A 19,754-nucleotide genomic window follows, 5' to 3' on the forward strand; every position below is an offset into this window, starting at 1 on the left:
TATTTAGCGTGATACCCTTCCATAGAATGGCTGGTTCCTTCAGAGCAGCCCAACCCAAATCCGACACAGAGGATCATGATGTGAATATAAGTAAAACCGATGAATTGAAGAGTGTGATTGCTAAAGACCGCACAATCTCGGAACTGTGTATCAAGGAACTCAAGATGTACACTTTCCTAAGTCCTCAGTTATGAACGTATTTTATGGAGGAAGAAATTTGCTAAGTGCTTCCTTATTTGAACCATCTGAATAGTCTGTAGCACTTAAAATCACTGCCCAGGCTACCCTTGAGAGTTACCTTGGTAAATGAGTTGTTAACTGGGAACAGAGTATCCAGATTTCACAGCCTGCTAGGATTTGGGTGTCAAGGTTATGGGGCTAACAGAATGAAACTTTAAGCATTCCTAATTCCTGTTTCTTTTATGTATGTGGGTCTTTGAACAAACTCTGTAATAACATCACGGGAAAAAAATGCGGGGGGGGGATATCCTACCCCAGCAACTCACAAGCAGACAAATGTCTGATATAAATAAAAGCCTTAATGTTAGAGCTAGAAAATCATGTGACCATGTGACTTTTATCGGTGGCTTCTCTCTAGCTGTCACCTTGAGAGTTTGTCCTGCTGGGAGAAACCAGAGAAACAAGAAGTGTCTCCTTCAGAACCGCAAAGGGATTTTGAATTTCTGAGGATGTGGGATTTTGTCTAAGATGGAACAGGCGTATTTAATCCAGCCCCCCACCCCCCCACCGTATATCACTTAATTGGAATGGGACTTCATCTCAGGGACTGCACAACCAAACAGTGTATCTTCAGGAGTCTGTTTTGGCAGTTAGTTCACTGTTGACAGATAGGGCAAGTTCATGCACTGCCCACTGAGATTTGCCAAGCGCAGCAGCTGGGGGTAGCAGGCTGACATCGCGGAGACCTGGACCTGGGTCTGCGGTCCCTGATACCCAGCTGCCGTGGCTTACACTGTGGGAAGGATCAGCATCTTTCTTTCTGTCTTTCCTTGGGCTGTGATTTTTTTTTTTTTTTTTAAATGTCCGTGTCTGCCCCTGCCTCCTGCTCTCAGTTCTGCACTGTGTGGGGTTGACAGCTTTCCTGGAGCAGGCAGACGCGTTGGCATAGTGTGGCACTCCTGGGCTATGTCTATCTGCCACCAAATATGTTGTCACCTTCCCTCTTGAGCTTGCCATATCTAGCTGCCTTTGCAGGGGCCTCTTGGCTCCTTTGGGAATAACTACTGAAGGAGCAGCTGTCTGTCAGCCTCCTCCAGAGCCGTCGAATTGGGCTATTGTCAACCTGTTGTTGGAGGAGTTCCCAACACGGCAGACTTGGCTGTCATTGACATTTATAACTTGAAAGCCATATCACAGACGAGTTTGCTTTCCTGATAATCCCTTAACTAGCCTTCAGAACCTGCAGCCCGTGGCCTTCATACACTGGGGCAACCCCCAGGAGTGCAGAAATAGTTGGGTCTTCCTGGAGGGGGAGGGGAAGCAGGTTACCATTCTCCCCGCAGCATCTCCTTTCTGACTTAAGTAGGAGGAACTGGTCCTGCCTTTGTACCTAGGTTCTGTGTGACCATAGGAGTCCATTTAGGTCAGGATAATTGTCTCCTAAAGACAAATGACTCTTGAACTCTGATTACCACAGAGCCTGTGATGAGAGAGGAATACTGATGTCAGAAAAGGTTTCTTGAAGGGGTTGGTAGATCCCATTCCTGGTTTTTTGGTTTTCGGTGTTTTTTTTTTTTTTTAACACCCTCATTTTTCAAAGAACCAGTTTCTAACTTTGATTTCTTGAGACATGACCAGAAGAGAAAGATGCAGTGTTGGTGGTAAAAATAAAACCAGAGCCACACCAGTAAATCTCGTGAACATATATTGCCAGAGAAAGCCCAGAGTGGAATCAGGATGGCTTTTACTTCTTGTGGGTCTATTTAGAGTGTAAATTCCTTGAGGGTTAGGACTGGCCTTCTTGGTCTTCATACCACCAGTAGCTAGCGCAGAACCTGGCTCGTGGCCCCATGGTGAGCTGAGTAAATGAGTGTAAAGAAGGAAAGATTTTAGGTAGAAAACGTTTCTTTTTTTTTTTTTAACCCAGTAGTACAGACATTGAAATATGTTAATCATCAATTCCAGATTATGGGATTTAAAGTTAATGATGTTTTCCTGTTGGCATCAAAGATGAGTCATCTTGGAAGAGGCAGGGGCTTCGATGGCAGGCATGAGATGTGATTAAAATGAAACACCTTCACTACCTGGGCTCAGATTTCTTTCTGTGGTCCACCGGACGTTCGTCATGTCTTAGGAAATGTCAGTGCCTGACCTTGGCTGTGTGCTGCGCAGCTGAGTCCCATGTGTAGTTTGCTAGCTCGCCTGGAGTGGGGCGGGAACGGGCTCTTGAGCCAGCTTGATGGGGCTGCAGGCTTTGGGAAGATGGTTAACAGAGGTATGTGTGTCACCTGCCCAGCCCGTTGCCTGTGGTGCACGTGGGCATCTCATTCCTCTTTCTCTGAATCCAACAGGTGCCCCAGAGCCTGGAGGACTGCATGTGGGATAGCCACTGCCCAGTACCGATGAATGGGCATGGCGGACGAAACCCTGCTTCCCACCTGGCCGGAGGGAAGGGGGAGGGGGGCTGCGGGGACAGAGGTCAGGGCTGTGGCCAGCCACGTGTCTCGTCACCAGACCACACTTGGAGGAGCAGAGCCTTGTCTTCACAAGACATGCCTGGCTTTGACTGAATCTAATCAGAATTCCCGGTTCATGGCAAGAGGTTTCCATACAACAGCATGTATCTTTTCTCTGATTTTACTTGGAAAAAAATGGAATGGTGAAATATTTCAAGTATCCAGAGAAGTGCAGAGACTTAACTAAAATGCTCGCTCATTTACACTCCCCCCGCCCCGTCCCCATATCTCATGGGTCCCTTTCTGATGCTGCTGCTGACTCCTGTCTTTATTAACTGAAAGATGCTTACGTTGTCTTACGTTGAAGTTACTGTACCTCTGTCCCTGGAAATTTTTTAAAATGGGGTCTGCCTGGAACCTAGACCTACATAGAGCCCCACCGTACCCACACTCTGAGGATGGTTGGTGCTCCCTGGATCTCCCCTTACCTGTGGTTTCCTTTTCGTTCTGTTGTTCTGTCCTGGCCCTCCTTGCCATCAATCTGTTTTTCTCTCCATTCAGTTTCAAGGAGATGCTTATGTGCTTGCTTGCTTGCTTGCTTGCTTGTTTGTTTGTTTGTTTATTTATTTATTTATTTAAAGGATTTTATTTATCTGAGAGAGAGAGAGAGAGAGCACATGAGCAGGAGGAGGGGCAGAGGGAGAAGCAGACACCTCTGCTGAGGGGCGAGCCCCATGTGGGGCTCCATCCCAGGACCCCGAGATCATGACCTGAGCTGAAGGCAGACACTTAAACAACTGAGCCACCCAGGTGCCCCAAGATGCGTATGTGTTTAAATCCCTCTCTGCAGCTAGTTCAGGACTCCCCTGTAATGGGCAATTCCGTTAGTCCTGCTCAGCACAGCTAATGCTGTCTCCACATCCTGTGCCCTTCCTATGACGAAGGCTGCTCACTTCATTAGACTTGGTGCCGCACGCAGAGGACTCACTCTGATAAGAGCTTCTCATTTCTCCCCAAGCCAGTATGCGGTTTCTCTGTGTATGTCGACCTCCCTAGAGGTGGGAGGCGAAGGCCATTTTATTTTGCCTCTCAGCCTTAGAGTGATGGATGGACACTTCGGGCAGGCTGAGACCCTCCCTCGGGTTAATTAACATGGGTAACGCCCACTGACAAGTTTCTGGTCATTTATTCTCTTACCGTGGCCATTTTCTGGGACCAGAGTCCTGTGTTATTTTAGCTGTGTTGATGGATGACTGACCACTTAACTCTTCATTTTGATGTGAGCCTCATGATGGTTACAGAAGTCCATGGAGGCAGCTCATGCATCAGAAAGGCTGATGGGGAGTTTGCCACCATGTAGCTAATGAGATACCACCTTGAAATGGTGGGGGTGAGGGAGTTGCTGGGTCAGGAGGATGGAGGAGAACCCCAGGTGAGGCAGGAAGGAGTGGGGAAGGTGGTGGAGGAACCTTGGGAATTTGGCTGAAGAGTTTGGGGATTCTGGGTGAATGGAGGAACAGAACAATTTTTTAAACTTCTAAACCATCATGGATTGGCACAATACAAATAAATGACTAGGAAGTGAAAAAAAAAACAAAAAACAAAAAGCAACCAAGGAGGTCCAGAATACAAACCTTCAATTTTATTAGTGGATTCAAAGACAGAAAATTACCCTGTCACATTACCATAAAAGTTTCCAAAACACTTACCCTCAAGTTGGGTACTTATCCCCATAGAGGAAACACTTCATGGACTGGCCCCGCTCTGTGGACTGTCCTCCCCCTCTGCTTGGAGTAGCACTTACTTAGGAGATGTGAGTCTTTGCTCGGTGCCTTTTTTTTTTTTTTTTAAAGATTTGTTTATTTGAAAGAGTGTGGGGGGAGGGGCAGAGGGAGAGCAGACTCCCCACTGAGCACAGAGCCTGATGTGGGGCTCGATTCCACCACCCCAAGATCATGACCGGAGCTGAAATCAAGAGTCTGACACCCCACCAACTGAGTCATCCAGGCGCCCAGCTCTGTGCCTTTTATGCTGTGAGTCCCGCCCTGACCTATCTTTATCTTGTTTTTTTCTGCTTTATAAAGTAAAAGTGGGTTTGCACAGCACTGTTCTCCCTGACAGGAAATGAGGGACCAGGAACAGGTGCTTGTTCCTGAGTGTCCCATCCAAATGGGTTTCCTTTCAGAGATCTTTCTAGAAGGGACATGCTGGGGATTATTTCCTATTCCCCCTAGGCCACCTGAAATAGATGTCCAGCCAGCTCATTCGAAAGGTGTGTGTCCTGCATTTGTGACCTTCTGTACAAGCGGATCTCTCTGCATGTGTGTGTGGGTCTGTGTGTGCAGTCAGGTGGCACCCAGTGTAGGTTTTCTCTAGGTGATAGTTTGAGCCTGGTGGGGGCGGTATAGGGTAATGATCCCTTTTACGAAGTCCTTTTGGGGGTGGTGTAGGGTAATGATCCCTTTTATGAAGTCCTTTACTGACCGAGGCCAGCTAGGTCCTGACTTTGAAGCCAGGCCCTCCACGGTTTATCCTGCAGTGGTGTCCGGGGTAGCCTTTGGAATGGGGGGACCAGGTACAGGAGCCCGCCTGGGAGGAGCCAGGCCTGGCAGTGGATAGTCCCTTGCCATTTGTGTTCCGTTGTCTCAAACTCTGTCACTTGGCCGCACCTGTCCAGAAGATGTAGTCTAGCTGTGTGTCCCGGGGGGAAGAAGATGTGGGTTCATTGAGGCGCAAGCATTGTCCATAGCCTCCCTGACTCCTGATTTTCTGATTCACTTACCCGAATCGTTTCGCTATTACATTCTTTTATCCACATGAACTCTTTTATTCCTCTTTTATGCCTGCTTGTGATGATGGCCAGGCGTTACAGTTTTATGCACTGGGGTGAGAAACAATGGGAAGAAAAGAGAATGGAACTTCCCTCAATTCACGGGTAGTGATTACACAGGCTGCTGTCAGCAGCTGGGAACGGCCAGTGCTGACTACAGAGGAATATTGGCTATGTGCCATAGGCCGCATTTGGATTTTTTTTTTTAATCCAGGTATTTATGAGTTGAGAGTAATGCTTAGTCTTTAAAAAGTAAATAGCACTTAAGCAGAAGGAAACCATGGGTGCAGGGGGTGGCCAGTGGCCCATGGTGAAAGGTGGCCGAGGTAATGTAAATTGATAAAAAGCAGGAGTAGCTCTAATATTTTCATAAGTGCACGGTTTGTTGTTGTTGTTGTTGTTCCCAGCAGCGGTGAATTAAAAAACACACCAAACCCCCCAGACACCTTTATTTGCTTCCAATCCAGGGAAGCCAGTGAGTTAGAATAAGAGAGGTGAGATGGTGGGAGGGATGGGTGAGTGTGCGCCAGGGAGGGTCTTGGCAGAGTTGCAGGGCATAGCATCCTTCTGGAGCCTGTGTGTGCTAGAGTGACCAGGAAAGCTGGACTAGGCCTTTTGCAGAGAACCTGCTATGGAAAAGTGAGCATGTAGGAGGTGGAGGAGGGGAGCTACCAAGAAGAATATGTGTCCATCCAGAGATCTGCAGCCACAGGAAGATGCCCACCCCCCTCAGGGCTGCAGCAGGGTGGGAGTTGGTGGTGGTGTCACAAAGGTTATGGGGACCCCTGGGCAGAGATGCATCTGTGCAGGAGATGCTGCTGAGCAGAGACTCTGGCTTCCTCCCTGTGCCCGCCCTCCCAGCTTCTGCTGGCACCTCCCAGAGGCCGACCCTACGTGGAAACCAGATGGCCAGCGGGTTTGGGAGATGTGGTTTCCTATGATGTGTCGCAGGAAGGGCAGGGCATGCAGAGAATGCATTTGAGAGCAGGAAGGTAGATAGTTGGCCCAGGGAGTGGAACCTCTCAGTGGAAAGGAAGGAGAATCAGTAGAAGGACAATGAATAAAGCAAGAGATCGCTTTAGGAAAGAAATGTTGAGTTTTGGTTTCTTTCCTCCATGCCATATTCTCTCCTCTGTGTTTCTCTACTACCACCTGTGTTCCTTTTCATCATTTTGTTAAATGCTTTTTGCACCACGTGCTATTTTCCGGACCTATTTGACTCCTCAGTAAAAGCTAACATCTATTGAATGCTCACCGTGTGCCAAGGTGGCAGAGTTCTAAGTGCTTGATCTGTCTGAATTCACTGACTTATCAAAGCAGCTCTGAGGCAGGTACAGTCAGTCCTCGTTATGTGAGGATTCTGTATTTGAATATTTGGCTGCTTGTTAAAATGTGTTTATAAAATGTGTTTGTAACAAAACCAATAGTTGTGGTGCTTTTGTGGCCATTCACAGAGTGCAGGGAAACATAAGTGGCCTAATGCACGTTCCCAGCCGAGATTGAACAAGGCAGTGCCCTGCCTTCTTGTTTCTCATGCTGTAGATGAGTGTTCTCTTTGTGGTCTAATTAGCGCCCCTTTTTTGGGGCCTCTTTGAACTGTCCTCGGGTGATTTTCTGGTTTAAAATGGCCCCTGAGCATAGTGTTAGAGTGCTGTTTGGCATTCCGAAGTGCGGGAAGGCAGTGATGTGCCTGATGGAGAGTATGCGTGTGTTAGGTAAGCGTCTTCAAGCATGAGTTAGACTACCACTGGCTGTGAGGTCAAGGTTTAATGAGTCAACTGTCTGTGTGAAAGAAGGTGTCTCAAAACAGAAACACCTAAAACACGATTAGGAATTGATCCATTGACAGAAATGTTGTGACCAGAGCCTCATAGGAACCTAACCCTGTGTTTCCCCTGGGAACACTGGTTCAGTATTCCTGAAATCAGTGTTCCCTGTGACTTCATAGAACATGACTATGGCAGATAATGACTGTTGACTGTACTACTCTCATCCCCAGTTTGTAGACAGACTGAGGTGTGTAGAACTGAAGAAAGATGGCCAGGTGTCACCCAGGCAGCCCCGCCCATCGCTCTTCACCTCTGTGCTCAACTGGCTTTTACATCTGGATACTCTTACCCTTTTGAATCTGTTGTTGATGCTGGTGAAACCAACACCAGGGCTGCTTTCAGTGATTAAACTCCTGTGGTAAAGCCAAGGGTTACCTCTCGTTGAGGATTATTATACGTATACCCCTGCAATAAAGGTTATAATGTTTGACGTCTGTATAAAAACTTCCATGTATTTCATAGGCGTTTGTTCTTGGAAGCACTGTGAAGTGCACATCACCCCTCCATCTCATAAATAAAACCTGGTGTGTGGGGAGGCTGTGGTTTGGTCAGGGCCCCAGGGTGAGAGGGAATTGTTCGACAGAGACTCCAACCTGTTTCCTGGCTTTAGGTCCTTCATTCTTTTTGCAGTATTGACCAGGGCTCTCAGCGAGGCCCTGGGGGTGGGATGCTTGCATTTCCACTGAGATTCAGCTTTGCTGCTTTGATTCTGCTTTGTTCTGGAGAAACCACAGAAAGTTATAATTGTGTGTAAAATAAGTGATTCTAAGGAGGGACCAGAAACGGTCTTCCATTTCTTTAAAATGACCGTTTATTTCCATGTTTATAGAAAGTCTTTCCTGACCAGAATGACCTTTCTGGAAAGATGTTCATTTTTTTTTTTCTGTTCATTAGGGAAATATTGGAAAATAAGTAAAAAATAAAGGAAAACTAATTTGAGGGGGCTGCTGGCATTTCCTCAGTGGTACACTTGCCTAGACATTGTTCATTGCCTTGTCTCTTTAGTTTTCTTGATGTATTTAAACTTGTGTTTGAGTAAGAAATAGATGTACTTGTTAAGAGTTAAAAGGATAGGGGCGCCTGGATGGCTCAGTCGGATTCAGCGTTTGCCTTTGGCTCAGGTCAGGATTCCGGGGTCCTGGGATCGAGCCCCAAGTTGGGCTCCCAGCTCAGTGGGGGGCCTGCTTCTCCCTCTCCCTCTGCCACTCCCCCTGCTTGTGCTCTCTCTCTCTCTGTCAAGTGAATAAACAAAATCTTAAAAAAAAAAAAAAAAGTTAAAAGGTTGTAAAAAAAAAAAAAAAAAAAATACAAAGTGCCCCTTCCCTGGGGCAAGCACTGTGCCTGATTCTTGTGTACTTTCCCAGAGGTGTTCTAACCGCCACCCCAGTGATTCTCAGCTGGTGGTGAGCCAGGGACATTGGCACATATCCGGGGAAGCCTGGGGGAGTGTTACTGGCTCTGTGGTGGGTAGAGCCCCAGGGTGCTGATAAATGCCATACAACGCACGGGACAGCCCCACAGCATAGTGTTGGGCCCAAATAGTCAATAGTGCTGAGGTCTGAAAACCTTTCCCCACCCTCGTTATAAACCGTGAGGGCTGTCTTAATGTGGGAAAGACAAGTGCTTTTGTGTTTGAACTTCGATGTTCGGGCTTTTGTTTGCCTGGTTTCCGCGCGCGGCAGTGGGCGTGGTACTCTCCAGGTGTGGCTACAGGGGGTGTGTCAGCTCTAGAGACCCAAAGCAAGGAAGCTGACTTCAGCCGGTCTGGTCTGCTTTTTGTTGTTGTTGTCACAATGTGTGGGCCGTTCTAAACAAAGCCAGTGATAAATACTTCCTGGGAAAAACTCTTGTTGGTCTAAGTTCTTAAATACTGCTGTGAGTAATGCTATATAGCAATGTTAATAGATATATTTATATATACACACTTAAGGTTAGTACGCCCTTGTTTTTTGTTTTTTTGTTTGTTTGTTTTTAAAGATTTTATTTATTTGAGAGAGAGAGAATGAGAGACAGAGCATGAGAGGGAGGAGGGTCAGAGGGAGAAGCAGACTCCCTGCCGAGCAGAGAGCCCGATGTGGGACTCGATCCCGGGACTCCAGGATCATGACCTGAGCCGAAGGCAGTCGCTTAACCAACAGAGCCACCCAGGCGCCCGTTAGTACGCCCTTGTACCTGCCATTTCATAAACATGGTATTCTGCACGGAAATTAATCTAGAGAATTTCCCGTCTGCCGTTGACCCTGACGCACATGGACTGAGCTGCACAGGTGGCTGGGAGAGTCTGTTCCTAACAGTTCAGGATTGTTGGTATTCGCTCTGGGTGCGCTTCATGCCTCCAGCCCTTGCGGTACAGCATATTCCTGTGTTTCCACAGAGCTTGACAATAAACGATAGCGCAGTTGGGGACAAAAAAATGGAACTGGAGGTTCTTCAAGGCTGTCCCTCTTTGTGACCATTTGGAACTTTTACGTGTAATTAAAATTTAAAACCGTGAAAGACTGAGAACTCCTAAGTGTAATGTTGTTTGGCAAGTGTATGTTTTACGTAGTAGGAGAAGTATTTAGTTGAATTTTAGAAGTCACTTTAAAAACTGACATTTAACAAAAAGGTTGTTGGGGCACCTGGGTGGCTCAGTCGGTTAAGCGTCTGACTCTTGATTTCGGCTCAGGTCTTGGTCTCAGGGTCATGAAAGTCTGCTTAAGATTCTTTCTCTCCCTCTCCCTCTGTTCCTTCCCTCTGTTGCACGTGTTTGCTCTCTTAAAAAAAAAAAAAGTTGCTTAAAAACTAAAGAATGACTCAAGAATATGACGATGATTGATTATTGCATGCACATCACTGGAAATAATTTCCTTATACGGAAGAGGGACTATTAGGTAGTGATCTGCCCTGAGTGTCCCCTATGGTAGGTATGCCCCTGTTAGGATGGCTGAGATCTGTAAGAAAAATGAATGAAAGGGAATGGAAGTGGGTCCAGGAAAGCATGTAGTTGTTTCTGTCGATCTGGTTTCTGTCCATGCAATATCAGTGCTCTTCGGAATGCCACACAGGATTGAAATTCTGGCCTCTTAGGGTCTTCGCAAAGTAGACAAATCTTGCCCTCCACCCTGATGTTTTAAAACTTGGTTGATTTATACGTAAAGAACAGTGTATACATTGCTAGTGTGCAGCTTGATGACTTGTCACAGCCAAAGGTGGCTTTGTCACGGTCCCCAGATCAAGAAACAAAACGTGAACAATAACTGGCACCCCCCTGGTGCCCCCGTTCTAGCTGAGATTTCCATTCACCCCCATTCCCAGCATCACCACTGGCCTGACTTATAACAGCACAGATCAGTTGTGCTGTTTTTGGATGTTACATAAATGGAATTCATTATACGGTACATAAAGAGAAGACTAATTTTAACCCGTCTCTCTCGATTTTGATGGTGACTGGAGACATTTGAAATATTCCAAAATGTGGCACTTAAACATCTTGGTAACTTTGAGTGGTAGATTAACAAAAATTTCCAGTCTAGCTCATGTGTGGCTTCACTCACAGAAGCATTGGCCTTCAGGGTAGTAACATTTAATATGCTGGCTTCGGTAGTGAAGAACACAAGGAACTTAATTATGTCACTTGCTGGGCTTTAGAGTTTTGTGTGGAAGGCAGATAATTGTATGGACATTAAGTTGGAATTTGTGTATTGAAGTAATCCAGTCCATTTGAAGCTAGAGTAGCTTATAAGCTTATAGTGTGGTCAATAAGTTGGATACACTGTAGAGAAGCTTATAATTGGATTTAGATTGGGAGCCATAACATGGCAATGCAATTTTATGGCTTTGATGTATTCACGCTACCATTTTCTGAGTAGTAAGCGTGTCTTGTCTATAGAGACAGAATGGATGGGATGTTTAATAGTTGAAGTTTGGGCCACAAGGGTCTGAAATTGCCCTCCATGTAGTGGGAGGAAATCAATATTTAGTTTGAAGGCCCTTGGGAATGTTGAGCTGTTAAATTAACATAAAAGTATTATTTAGTAAAAAATAACCTTCTCTGCAACCATCATCTGTGGTGAGAATATGTATTCTCACTGGTTTCTGGATCTGTCAGTGGCTGGCTCATTCACCATGAGCTGTGGCGGCCAATTCGGGAGGTTGGTGTGGTTCCTGCTGAGGTGCTATGTGGCAGCAGGCCACACAAGACGTGAAAAGTGTTTGCCACGCAGCTTCTCTTAGTCCCAGCAGAGATGAAAACGAACAGTTCTCGCAAAATTGCTAAGTCAGGGATGTTTGTCTCTGGGAAGCTGCTTTTTGCTCACTTAATTTTTTGGTCTATAAAAAACATTCTCTTCTTTCTTCCCTCCTGAGTGGTTTCTAGCCATCTTCTCAAAATAGGGAAGAATCCTATATGCCTTCTTCTTTGGAACTTTATATCCACTTGCTAAAGCTGTCTGGTTTTGTTTTTGTTTTTGTTTTCATTTTCAAGCCCCTCATGCAGGAGAGGCAGTGCTTGCAAATAAAAGCCAATTCTGGAAGTTCTATCTGAGATGGGAATTGGATCCTGTCACTCCTGGGCTCAAGACCCTCCAAAGTCATTCTTCAGCTACAGGGGGGCCCTGGGTCCTGCTGTGGCATTCAAGATCCCTGGTTACCTTGTCTTGCTGCCCAAGACTGGACTTGGCAACCCCTGCCTCCCCTTGTGTCCCAGGCCTGCAGGGAATGGTGCCCTCCAGTGTGGCTGACAGCTCACTCATGCCTCTGCTCTTCTCCCTGTCGGGGACACCTTGCTCTGCCTTCCTCATCTTATCTTTCAAGGTTCCTTCCTGGGCTTGGTTTTTTCAAAGAAGCCTTCATTGATCCTCCTGGATAAGATGAGGGGCGTTTCTTCTTTGTTCTGTACCCCATGTATATCCCATACTCTCTTGTATACACGTTTGTATGCTGATGTGTGTCCAGCATCCAGAACAATACCCTGCATGTAGCAGGTGCTCAACAGATTACTTGTGGAACTCACATATGGATTGCACTTTCATGTTCTCATGATGTATCCATGTGTCTGTCTCCCCATGACAGTTTGAGAGCAGGAATTGTACCTATTTATCGTCACGTGCTCAGTGCCTGACAGAGGTACTCAGAAATGTTTGAGGGAAGGACAAGGCTAGGCTGGCCTATGGGGCGAGCATTGTAGAGGCAAGGGAGAGTTTTCCTTGTTTTACAGTCATTTGTATTAAGTCCAGAGTGTATGGGCAGAACCTCATCCTGTGGCTTTGTAATCAGGTGCACGGGAATCCCGGAATGCTATGGCGTAGGAAAGATGCTCTAATACTTCCCACCCCATCCCCACTCCCTTGTTTTCCAAATGGGAATGCCTCTATGTATGGGAAAGTGTTGATGAACGTGTTCCTCTCCCAGAGAAAATGCCTGACAGTGATGATGTTGATTCACTTGCTGATTGCCAAATTGCCAATGCAGGAAAGTATCAGTAGAAAAGAAAAACTAAAAAAAAAAAAAAAAAAAGAGGTGGGGCGGGGGGAGGAAAAAGAAAAAAAGGCAGGTGATGTAAAGGCAGTATTAATTATCATTCTTTAGAAGAAATACTTGTCATTTTTAACAAAATTACTGTGCAGCCCAATGAAGGCTGTGTGTGTGGCATGTCTTATTTTATTTCCTTTTTTTCTTTTTTAAGATTTTATTTATTTACCACACAGAGAGAGGATGCGTGCATGCACAAGCAGGGGGAGTGGCAGACAGAGGGAGAAGCAGACTCCCCGCTGAACAAGGAGCCCGATGTGGGGCTCAATCCCAGGACCCTGGGATCATGACCTGAGCAGAAAGCAGATGCTTAACCGACTGAGCCACCCAGGCGCCCCTTATTTCATTTCTGTAGTAATTTTGGTATTTGGCCCCCAGATCATTATAGAGGTGTCTTTTCATTCCCAGAAAAAGCCATTAAGCGATGGGGTAAAGTTTTCCTGTATTTGAATCTCACTTTCCCTAACCTGCTCAGATCTGTGGCCACGACTTACTTGCCATTGAGTGCCAGTGGGTATTGAAATGAAGAACTGAGGAAAAAACAAATTCTGCAGGAAAACAAGAGAGATGGGACTTTTTAATATTTTCTGCATTCTTCTGAGATGCAGAGGCCTGTGTCTACATGTGCCCTGTCCTGTCAGTTGGATTGTTCTGGTTCAGAAGAAGGGGTTCCATGTTGCAGGATTTTCTCTGGTGTCCTGGGAGCTCAAAATGGTAGGGGCTCTCCTGCCCTCACAAGTTGGAGGGCCTCTGGATTACAAACATCAAAAGTACATTCCCTTTCCCAGGCCTCAAGTTGGAAGGCTCTGTTAGTCCCTGTGAGCCTGTCTTCCACGTTACTACCACTGTCCAGGGAAAAGTTGGTTCTGACTGCTGGAAAGTATTGAAGGCAGCTTTAGGGGTGAGATTTCAGGTAACTGTGAGGTTCTTCTCTCACTACCTCTCCCCGTTCCCTAATCTGTGATGAGCTCCCCAATTTCCACTCAGACCTGGGTTCCACTAAGGGGGCTGAGTCCACCCCTGCCAGAGCAGAACACCTTTCAGTTACTGATTCCTCACACTAAGGTGTAGGGACAGACACATTTTTTTCCCCCGACAGTGGTTTAAAGTACAAAGCATTGAGGTTTATAAGTGGTGGGCTGAAAGATGGCCAGTCTTGTCTGTCTCCTCTACTAGACTCTGCAAGCCTCTTGACCTAAGTCCTGTTAGGGCTCATTGTGTTCCCAGGGCCGAGCCCATAGTCATCACCTCAGAGGAGCTCAGTGAGTGGGGGCTGAGTCTGTGCATGGAAGGTGGGCACTGGAGACATTTTCTGCCTCCTTGGAAATTCTGTATATCCATTGACTCATGGAAAGGATTTGAAATGGCAGCTCCTTACTTCACAGTATGGGTAAACTTCTCAACCAATAAGTTCTTTGGGGTCTTTTTGTGTAAATGTTGGGTTGTCAAATAGTTATGTCGGGTGTCCTTGTCCTCTTAGTATCAGAATCACAGGGTAAATTGGAACAGCTCTCTCTGTGGAATGGAAGACATTGCCTTCTGAGCTTGCAGCCAATAAGAACTGATCCGAGGTGTGTTGTCTCTGGTCAGGTGGTGTAGACAGCTTGGATGCACAGGACCGTAGATGATGAGTTTGACGGCTTCATCAAAGTCATTCACTTCTTCATCTGACATGTATTTATTGAGCTCCTCCTTTGTACCTGGCTCCATTCTAGGCACTGGGGAAACAGAGGTGGACAAAGACAAAGGAAGTAGAGAAATTGGTGAATCATAGGTCAGATGGAGATGTGGGAGAGGAAGGATCCCATGGGGCAAGGGGTAGAGGGCACACGTTGGGTGCTAGGTTAGATGTGGTGGCCCAGAAGGCTACTTCAGGGAGAGATGTTTGTGCAGATAGCTGCATGACGACGGAGTCGAGGCAGTGTCCATGACGAAAAGAGCTCCAGGAGGAGGCCATTGCACCCAGAGGTGCTTGAGGTGGGGACAGACTGGGCCCATCATGAAGGCGTGTGCAGAGTGAAGGGAACAAGGTGCTAAGTCGAGAGGCGAGTAGTGCTGGAACATACAGAACCCTGATGGCCAGGGTACAGTGTGAGTTTCATTCTGACTCTGTTGTATGTGTTCTGAGTTTTGAGCTGGGGGAGGGGGGGTGACCTGATCTCATTTGTATTTATACAAGTCATTTGGCTTGTGTGAGGAACTGACTATAAGGGGCAAGCAAGGGTGCAAGCATAGGGATCAGGTAGGGATGACAGGTGTTGGTGGCATAGACTCGGGAGGGGAGGGAGAAGGTGACACGGGGTTGGGTGCCTCAGGTTGGAAAGATCCGGCCTCTCTCTCTTCATCTCCTGCGACCTTTCCCAGCTGATCTTACTCCAGCCATACACGTCATCTTGTACTTCCCTTACATCTGTACTCACTCTGTTTTTGTTTTTTGTTTTTTTTAAACGTCACTGATCATTGCCTGGAATTAGACACATGTATGCATGTGCACATCCATGCCCACCCTCACTTATTGCTGCTTTGTCTCTCCTGCTGGTGTGTAAGCACCATGCTCGCAGGCAGGGAGGCTTTGTCGTCATTATTGCGGAGGCCTGGTGCCTAAGTGCTTTCCTGCATGCAGTAGAGGCTCAAAATATTTACTGAAGGAGTGCATCAGGTAGAAGGACGATCAGCTGTTGTCTTTACTATATAATTTCCACCAGGAAAATGACCACCATGACCGCCTGAAGTTCAAATTGCAATGCTGAAGATACCGAGAACATCAGACTGTAATACCAACTTAATAAAAACGAGGAAGTATGCTTAACAATGTAAGTAATAGGAAAAAAGAGGGGAGAGAGGGTTTGTGTTGATCATGGAGAGGTTCTGCCCATGGTGGGGGAAATAATGCAAGGGAACAACTTTGAATCTATTCATCTACTGCAGTGAAATTTGTCAGTTTCATTTATATCTAGTACCCTCTAGCTGTTTGTGTTTTTGTTGGAAGAGACTTTCGGGGAAATAATTCATGTCCCCCAGGACAACCTGTTTCTCGGTTAGTTTTCCTGAGCTACAGTTGAAGCTGGATATTTCTGTCACCAGAATGCACACATTTTGCCCCGAGGAAATCAGCATGTGCCCATTCTAAAGATGGAGAATGGGAGTAAATGGGGATAAAGAAGAACATTGACCCAGGGCCCTTCAGAGGGATGGGGGACCAGGTTTCACGACAGTTCCACTAGGCTTGTGGCTAAGGCGCAGCTTCTAGAGGCAAGGAACTTGCTTTGAATCCTGCCACCTCTACCATGTGACTTTGGGCAGGTTCCTTAACCTCTCTGTGCCTCAGCACCCTCATCTATAAGATGAAAGTAACAACTGTATCTACCCTATGAATTTCCTATGAGGAGTGAGTGAGTTAATATACGTGGAAGGTCTTAGAACCATGTCTGGGATAGCAATTACTCAAAACATTTCAGTTACTATTAAGTGGGGGAAACTTTATAGTCAGTAGTAGTTGGCATAAATTTTAGTAGATAAAAGTGATGTCATTTGAAGCTGGGTGTTGAATCCTTGTACAGCACTTGAGTCAACTGGAAATGTGTGTGCGTGCAGGGTTGGGGAGGGTACACCAAATGGTGTACTGCAATAAATTCTGATGCTAACCACCTGGAGTTAGTGCCGATCCCATAAATTAAAAGGTAAAGTCCCCAACCAGACTGCCTTTACTTCAGATGCCAGCTGCAGGTGGGGTGCCCAGACCCTAACACTTCAACTGGCTACTAACCTAGGTGTTCCATGACCCCCTCAGGTTTGATAATTCACTAGAATGACCCACAGAACTTGGGAAAGCACTATACTCAGGATTATAGTTTTAATCTAAAATATGTAAATCAGGACCATTCAAATGAAGAGAGAGGAGAACTGAGACGATTCCAGATGCTGAGTGTCCATGCCCTCTCCTTTTGGGATTAGGGCGTGTCACCTTCCTGGCACATCAACATATTCACCAACTGGGGAGGCTTCACTGAGCTTGAAGTCCAGAGTTTTTATTGAGCATTTCATTTTGTGGGCATGATTGAATTCATCCACATGGCTAATGAATTAATCAGTCTGAGCCCCCTCCACTCCCCTTTGGACTGGGCAGGCTCAAAGCCCTGGCATTCTCTTCACATGGTTGGTCATTCTGGTGATCAATTTCTAGTCCAAGTCTTCTCATCTCTTAGCATAAACTCAGGTGAGATCCAAGGCACTTGTCAAGAACAAAGACACTTCTGTTCCTCAGGAAATTCCAAGGAATTAGTATCCCTTTTAGGAACCAGGGACAAAGACCAGTCAAATTCTTTATTGTACAATAGGGGATTATATTTGAGATAGCAAGACCTAAGATGGTGGCCTGGGAAGGGAGCCCAGCTCTTGTCTTTGTGTTAACTACCCTAATCCAGTGTCAGGTTGGGCAGTAGTAACATGTATTAGCTTTGATAGCTCTAGCTTTCCTTTCTTCAGAACAACTTTATTTAGTCTCATAGGGATGAAGCAGTCTTTTGGGGTTTTATAGTGACCCTCTATTAAACAAGTCATAAAGACGGTATTTCTGAATTTGAGTCTTGAAAAAGTAAGTCTTTGAAACTGTTCTGTGGTGCTTTGTGAATACAGTGAGCTGCTGACTAGCCATAAGTTGTCTTTCTGAATCCCAGAAGTATCCTTCTCAATAAGTTCACCTCAAATCTGGGTGGACACGGGGTGCTGGCTTTTGGATGGGCAGTCTTTCTGCATCTGATGTTCTTAACCACGATGACCTGAGCTAAGTTGATGTACAGGCTTGTGCTAAGACCTTTTCCTGTGGTTTGTTATTCTCCATAGTCATTCGTGAAAGCTCACCTGAGCATTTTCCCATTTGTTCTTTGATTCCTGTAGCAAATGTGATTTTTTAGGCTATTTGATTCTGCTTTTCCTTTGGTATTCCAGACTATTCACTTATGTGAGCATCGTAAGATAAGTTGGTCCCTGCAATTAAAGACTGAGTGTTTCTGGAGGCTTTTTCATCTTTTATTGAGCATTTGCACCATGCCCCCAACTTCTGTTGAGTAGCATTTCCCAGAAGAGCTTATGAGGATCTGATTAGGGCCCAAGTGGCTGAAGCACCCTAAGTAGATAGAAAGTTCATAGGCAGCCCTTCACCTTCCAAATCCTTTTTTTTTTAATTTTTGGTGAAATACATATATAACTATTTTGAAGTGTGCAATTCCGTGGCATGAAGTACATTAACATTGCTGTTCAACCATCCCTACCATCCATGTCTTGGAACTTTTTCATCTTCCCAGCTGTAACTCTGTACCCGTTAAACAACTCTCTGTTCCTCCCACCCCCGGCCCCTGGCAACCACTGTTCCTTTTCCTGTCCATGACTTTGCCTATTCTAGGTACTTAACATAGGTGGAAGCATACAGTATTTGTCCTTTTGTGTCTGGCTTCTTTCACTTAGCATGATGTCTTCAAGGTTCATCCATGTTGTAGAATGTGTCAGACTTTTCTTCATTTCGAGGCTGGATAATACTCTGCTGTACGTATATAGCACATTTTGTTTATCCACTCCTCTGTCAGTGGGCACTTGGGTTTCTTTCATCTTTGGGTTATTGTGATCATGCTGTTGTGAGCATGGGTGTGCGAGTATCTATTCCAGCCATTTCAGTTCTGTGGGATATGTACCTACCAGTGGATGGCTGGATCCCAAATCATTTTTTACACCCGAAAACAAGTAAGCCCATTCTCTTTTATGCGATTAGTATGAACAGGCAAAGAGTTCCATGCCAGAGTAATCAGCATGGAATCAACTTTTTGGTGAGTGAGCCAGCGGGAAGTTAAGAGTCGATGTTTAGATTTGGTTTGCTGGATCAGAGGACTGTGTCCATCACTTAGGTGATGGTGACTTTGGTGGTTGAACGACGTTGATGGTTGGACGATGCTGGTGATGTTCCGCGTCACCACAAATGGTGACGTTGAACATGTGAATAAAGATGAGGATACGTTTTCAGTGATCCCTCTACCACGTGTTAATCTTGTCCCTTCCTCTCCTTCTTTTTGGTAGTCCCTCATGTGATTGTGTGGTGTCACGGTTAAGAGTCTAGACTACTACCATTGATTATCTGTCTTCAGACTCCAGCTCTTCCAGGTCCCAGGTGGACACATCACCTCATCTTCCTGTGCCTCATTTTTGCCATTCCTATGTGGAGTTAATATACTTCAAACACGTAAAATTTTACAACAGTACCCGGTACATAGTAAGTGCCTGGGAAATGTTGTGGTTGTGGTTTTTATTAGCAATAGTCTTTTCTACCTATTTAATTGGCAAATAATTTAATTGCCACCTATCTGGCAAAAAATCGTCCAATTTAAAGGACAATAAAATACAGATAATAGAAGCTTAGGTAAAAGCAGATGGTATAGGGGCATTCTTACACCCTCTTAGTGGGGAGCATAAATTGGTAGAACTTTTCTGAAAGACACTGTGGGAATATTACAACATCAAAAGCCTAGAAATCCTCTAATTTGACTTGGCGATTGCTTTAGTCTAAGGAAACATCTGACATTGCAAAGGTAAGGGTGAAAGTTTATTGTTATTTTTTAATATAGAAAAATAAATGCCTAATACCATGGGATTATTTAAATAAAACATGTTACATAGCGGAGTACTATTTAGCTTTTAAATTGTTGCTGGAAAATATTTACTATGGCAAAGTGTTTAAAATGTGGTAAGACCTAAAAGCAGGCCATAAGAAAACAAGCATAATAATATGAGACATATATATGTATATGTGTGTGTGTGTGTGTGTGTGAGAGAGAGCGAGTGAGAGAGAGGTGGGGAGGTGGGAGAGAGCAAGAAATATTCCAGAATCTTACAAGTGATATCTGCAGGTGGTCGGATGATAAATAGTTGTTTAAATTTCTTTGTGATTTTCTGGTTTTTTGG

At 45.5% G+C, this 19,754-nt stretch overlaps 1 protein-coding gene across 7 annotated transcripts in view; it reads left to right on the forward strand.

Annotated features, from left to right (window-relative positions):
* The window catches only part of MGAT5 (alpha-1,6-mannosylglycoprotein 6-beta-N-acetylglucosaminyltransferase), a 336,998-nt gene that overhangs the window by 46,273 nt on the left and 270,971 nt on the right, over positions 1-19,754 (forward strand). For 2 of the 7 annotated variants that reach the window (XM_064586440.1, XM_064586441.1), the window contains exon 3: positions 15,512-15,619. The exons of the other annotated variants lie outside the window; for them this stretch is intronic. The gene's annotated coding sequence lies outside the window, so the exon portion shown is untranslated. The remainder of the gene's footprint in view (positions 1-15,511; positions 15,620-19,754) is intronic. 7 annotated transcript variants of the gene reach the window in all.

This window comes from Mirounga angustirostris, unplaced genomic scaffold (assembly GCF_029215605.1).
Source record: "Mirounga angustirostris isolate CCGP_5_RB_7025 unplaced genomic scaffold, mMirAng1.0.hap1 SCAF_3, whole genome shotgun sequence".
Classification (NCBI taxonomy): Eukaryota; Metazoa; Chordata; class Mammalia; order Carnivora; family Phocidae; genus Mirounga; species Mirounga angustirostris.